Source organism: Silurus aristotelis (genome assembly GCF_946808225.1).
Source record: "Silurus aristotelis genome assembly, chromosome: 12".
In the NCBI taxonomy this organism is placed as follows: Eukaryota; Metazoa; Chordata; class Actinopteri; order Siluriformes; family Siluridae; genus Silurus; species Silurus aristotelis.
The window spans coordinates 7,287,713-7,293,543 of NC_139585.1; positions in this window are offsets into that span (position 1 = coordinate 7,287,713).

The window sequence follows — 5,831 nt, forward strand, 5'->3', positions numbered from 1 at the left end:
TGTGTCCATATAATGTAAACAAAGGACACCTTTTATCTTTTTCTACTTGCTTTAGTTCTGATGCTCATGTGCCCATTGACAGCGTCAACATGAACACTTTGACCCATCTGCAACACATCCACATATCCCATAGCACTGCATGTTCTGACGCCTGTCTTCCAGAGTGAGAATGTTCAGAAGTTTGTGATAGCTGGACATCTAACTGGACATTCTAACGTCACTCCTTTAGTGCACCACTGAGCCCTGAGCAGTCCTTCTTTGGACGACTTTTGGTAGGTACTAACCACCAGAGGAGGGAAGTAACGGAGTACAAATACTTTGTTACTGTACTTAAGTAGATTTTTCTGGTATCAGTACTTTACTCCACTATTTATTTTTTACTTTTACTCATTACATTTTTACACAAATATCTGTACTTTTTACTTCTTACATTTTCAAAACAGGCTCGTTACTTTACTTTTAATCCACTGATTTGGTGAAATATCAAATTTTTCCTTTCACTGCGCGCTGATTTCAGCCGAACAACCGATTTCCTGTTACTGCGCGTCTTTTTCAATCCGCTGGTGTATAAAGTCCTGACTCTCACTCTTTACGGAGATAAGAATCAGCAGGCAGAAGGCAGTAAGAAGTCTGGGGTGAACGTGGATGAGACAGAGGGAGTCAGTGATGTAAACATGACTGAGAACAGACACATTCATCATCATCATCTTTTCTCTGCTTGTGTTCTATATGTGGATCTTCAGCCTGGATACATTCATTAGGTAACAATATTTTTTATTCGTTTTGTATTTATATATATATATATTTATTGAGCTGTCAAAATTAAAATTATTGTAAACAGCACTAAATGTTATTAACACGCCATCAATTCAGTGCGCATTTCTGTTTTTACCATTTTTATTTAAAAAAATGTAAATACATAAATAACTAAATATAAAAGAGGCGAAATTAAAACCTCCAGCAAAACATACACTTATTCACGACGTCGCTTCTTTACTTAGATATACAATAAATAATTAAACTCCAGATAAAATAATATTTTTAATCAGTAAACTTTTGTTTTATTTCTGCGCCAAGTCTCAAATCAAACACCAAATCCGCCATGTTTTACACAATTTACCCTCTAGGTGGCGTTTTGTGGGTTTTTTCTTTATAATGGCGACACGAACTTAAATGACTGTCTTTATTGATCGTACAGATAAAAACAATACATCATTCAAATCTGAAAAATGTCTATGATTATATATATAAAGCTACTTGACTTGACTTAAAGAGGTGCACTTTCTCCGGTATCACCTCATTAACTCTCCGTGTGGAAACATAGCAAAGGCTCTTAATCTTCTTCTTCTTCTTCTTTCGGCTGCTCCCATTAGGGGTCGCCACAGCGGATCATCCGTCTCCATACCACCCTGTCCTCTATATCTGCCTCTTTTACACCAACTACCTGCATGTCTTCCCTCACCACATCCATGAACCTCCTCCTTGGCCTTCCTCTTTTCCTCCTACCTGGTGGCTCCATCTTCAGCATTTTTCTACCAATATAATTCATGTCCCTTCTCTGCACATGTCCAAACCATCTCAATCTCGCCTCCCTCACCTTGTCACCAAAACATCCTACATGTGCTGTCCCTCTAATAAACTCATTTCCAATCTTGTCCATCCTCGTCACTCCCAACGAAAACCTCAACATCTTCAGCTCTGCTACCTCCAGCTCCACCTCCTGTCTTTTACTCAATGCCACTGTCTCTAATCCATACAACATCGCAGGTCTCACCACAGTCCTATAAACTTTCCCTTTCATTCTTGCAGATACTCTTCTATCACAAATCACTCCTGTCACTCTTCTCCACCCACTCCACCCTGCCTGCACTCTTTTCTTTACTTCCCTAACACACTCTCCATTACTTTGCACTGTTGACCCCAGGTACCTGAACTCCTCCACCTTCTCCACCTCTTCTCCCTGCAACCGCATCACTCCACTGCCCTCCCTCTCATTCACACACATGTACTCTGTCTTACACCTACTGACTTTCATTCCCCTTCTCTCCAGCGCATATCTCCACCTCTCCAGGCTCTTCTCAACCTGCTCTCTACTCTCACCACAAATCACAATATCATCTGCAAACATCATAGTCCAGGGAGACTCCTGTCTGACCTCGTCCGTCAACCTGTCCATCACCACTGCAAACAGGAAAGGGCTCAGGGCCGATCCTTGATGCAGTCCAACCTTCACCCTGAACCAGTCTGTCGTACCTACTGCACACTTTACTGCCGTCACACTGTCCTCATACATGTCCTGCACCACCCTCACATACTTCTCTGACACACCTGACTTCCTCATACAATACCACAACTCCTCTCTCGGCACCCTGTCGTACGCTTTCTCTAAATCCACAAATACACAATGCAGCTCCTTCTGTCCTTCTCTATACTTCTCCATCAACATCCTTAAAGCAAATAAGGCATCTGTGGTGCTCTTCCTCGGCATGAAACCATACTGTTGCTCACAGATGGTCACCTCTTCTCTCAGCCTGGCTTCCACTACTCTTTCCCATAACTTCATGGTGTGACTGATCAACTTAATTCCCCTGTAGTTACTGCAGGTCTGCACATCTCCCTTATGCTTAAAGATCGGTACCAGCACACTCCTTCTCCATTCCTTAGGCATCCTCTCCCCTTCCAGAATCCTGTTAAACAATCTGGTTAAAAACTCCACTGCCATCTCTCCTAAACATCTCCACGCTTCTACCGGTATGTCATCTGGTCCAACCGACTTTCCATTCTTCATCCTCTTAATCGCTGCTCTCACTTCCTCCTTACTAATCCTATCTACATCCTGCTTCACTAACTCCACATCCTCCAACCTTCTCTCTCTCTGATTTTCCTCATTCATCAGCTGCTCAAAATACTCCCTCCATCTTCTCAACACACTCTCCTCACTAGTCAACACATTTCCCTCTCCATCCTTTATTGCTCTAACTTGCAGTACATCCTTCCCAGCTCGGTCCCTCTGCTTGGCCAATCGGTATAAATCCTTTTCTCCTTCCTTAGTGTCCAACCTCTTATACAGTTCCTCATATGCCTTTTCCTTGGCTTTCGCCACATCCCTTTTAACCTGCTGCCGCATCTCCTTGTACTCCTGCCTACTTTTCTCATCACTCTGTCGATCCCACTTCTGTTTTGCCAACCTCTTCCCCCTAATGCTCTCCTGCACTTCCTCATTCCACCACCACGTCTCCTTGTCTTGCTTTCTATTTCCAGATGTCACACCAAGTACTTTTCTAGCTGCCTCCCTCATCACTCCTGCAGTAGTTGCCCAATCATCCGGCACCTCTTCACCACCACCGAGCCCCTGTCTGACCTTTTCCCTGAACCTCACACTACACTCTTCCTCCTTCAGTTTCCACCATCTTATTCTTCTTTCAAACCTTACTTTCCTCCTCTTCTTCTTCGCCTCCAAAACCATCCTACAGACCACCATCCGATGCTGTCTAGCTACACTGTCCCCCGCCAACACCTTACAGTCTCCAATCTCCTTCAGGTTGCATCTCCTACACAGAAGATAATCCACCTGTGTGCACCTTCCTCCACTCTTATACGTCACCCTATGATCCTCCTTCTTCTTAAAATACGTGTTCACCACTGCCATTTCCATCCTTTTAGCAAAATCTACCACCATCTGCCCTTCCACATTCCTCTCCTTAAAACCATACCTACCCATCACCTCCTCATCACCTCTGTTCCCTTCACCTACATGCCCATTAAAGTCTGCCCCAATCACCAATCGTTCTTTCCTAGGTACACCATCTACCACTTCATCTAATTCACTCCAGAATCTTTCTTTCTCCTCCATCTCACAGCCAACTTGTGGAGCATAGGCACTGATGACATTTATCATCACCCCTTCAACTTCCACCTTCACGATCATCACCCTATCAGAAACTCTCTTCACCTCCACTACACTCTTACTGTACGCTTCCTTCAGAATCACCCCTACACCATTTCTCTTCCCATCCACACCATGATAAAACAGTTTAAACCCACCTCCAATGTTCCTGGCCTTACTCCCTTTCCACTTGGTCTCCTGAACACACAACACATCTACCTTTCTCCTCTCCATCATATCAGCTATCTCTCTCCCTTTACATGTCATAGTACCAACATTTAAAGTACCAACCCGAACCTCTACTCTCCTACACTGCTCCTTTTCCTGCCGTCTCTGTAGACGCCTTCCTCCTCTCCTTCTCCTCCTTCGGCCAACAGTAGCCCAATTTCCACCAGTACCCTGTCGGCTAACGATACCTGTGGCGGTCGTTGTTAACCCGGGCCTCGACCGATCCGGTATGAAATTCTCATTTGTGATCCGCATATTTGATTTGGCACATGTTTTACGCTGGATGCCCTTCCTAACGCAACCCTCCCCATTTACCCGGGCTTGGGACCGGCACTAAGAGTACACTGGCTTGTGCCCCCCTAATGGCTGGGTTAGCAAAGGCTCTTAATGATGTCCACAAATCTCTGCACTGTTACAGCCTTTATATTTAATTACTGTACATATGCTTACATATATATCACATGCTGTAAATATGCTAGATATTTATCTGCACTATTTGCACGATTGCTACTTTTTGCACTTCTATCTATCTATCTATCTATCTATCTATCTATCTATCTATCTATCTATCTATCTTTAATATGATGTAAGGTCCAGTTAACAGCTAAAACAGGTAGAAGTAATAAATACTTTTTACTTGAGTACATGTCAGAGCCAAGACTTCTTTACTTTCACTTAAGTAAAAAGATATAATCAGTACTTCAACTTTTACCCGAGTATTTTAAAACATGAGTATCTGTACTTCTACTTAAGTAATGGATGTGTGTACTTTTGCCACCTCTGGATATCTGGAACCTGCTGTGGATGCTGTGACCCAATTGTCTAGACATCACAATGTGACCCTTTTCAAAGGCCTTTTATGCTTTAGGCACCTTCTCCACTGAATCTCCGAAATGGCAAAACAGCATCCTTTGAGTTGGATCTTCATCTTCAGGAAGAGAGTGAAGTCCTTCCTGATCTCTCGTCTTCCAGTGAGGTTCTTTAAAACATTTCAAACCACTAACCGCAGCATCGGCGTATGTCAAACATCTCTGTGGGAGATTTGCCCAGTTTCACACAGAATTTCACGTTTGGGTTTTGTTCTAACTTGCTGTCTATGATAAAATCGCAGACATGAAACTAGTTAATTATGGCGCTCTCTGAAGTTGTGTATGCAGAAAAGGGCAGATAGCACTTTTCCTTTAAACATAGGAATAGAACAACAGATAAAACAACACGCATTTATTGCTTGCACCAGTGGAACCACCAAGTGCACACTTACCAGAACTGTAATTTAAATCGCCCACTCTCCATTTAATTATGAAAATTTCTGTAATTTTAATTATTAACTATTAACTATTTAACTATTATAGAAAATAAATAGATAATTGCACTCAAATGACAAACATTTCTGCTTGTAGATTAAAATACATTTTAAACATTGGATTACCTTTATAAACATATGTAAAACAACATTTTATAATTACACATCAGCCATGTGATATACATGTGAATTTTTTTGTGTGTACAGTTAAAGTGTAGGATAACAGGATGTGCAGTGGGTCTGTAAATGAAATCGGCTAAACTTAAATAATTACTGATGATTTGAATTAAATCTGTTTGAGAAGGGAAATCTCTTAACTGTGTCAGATTAACGAAGGTAAATTAACACTGCATGCTAGTCACCAAACTCTTCTGTAGTGCAATGAGAAGAATGCAACAGACAGGAAACAATTAG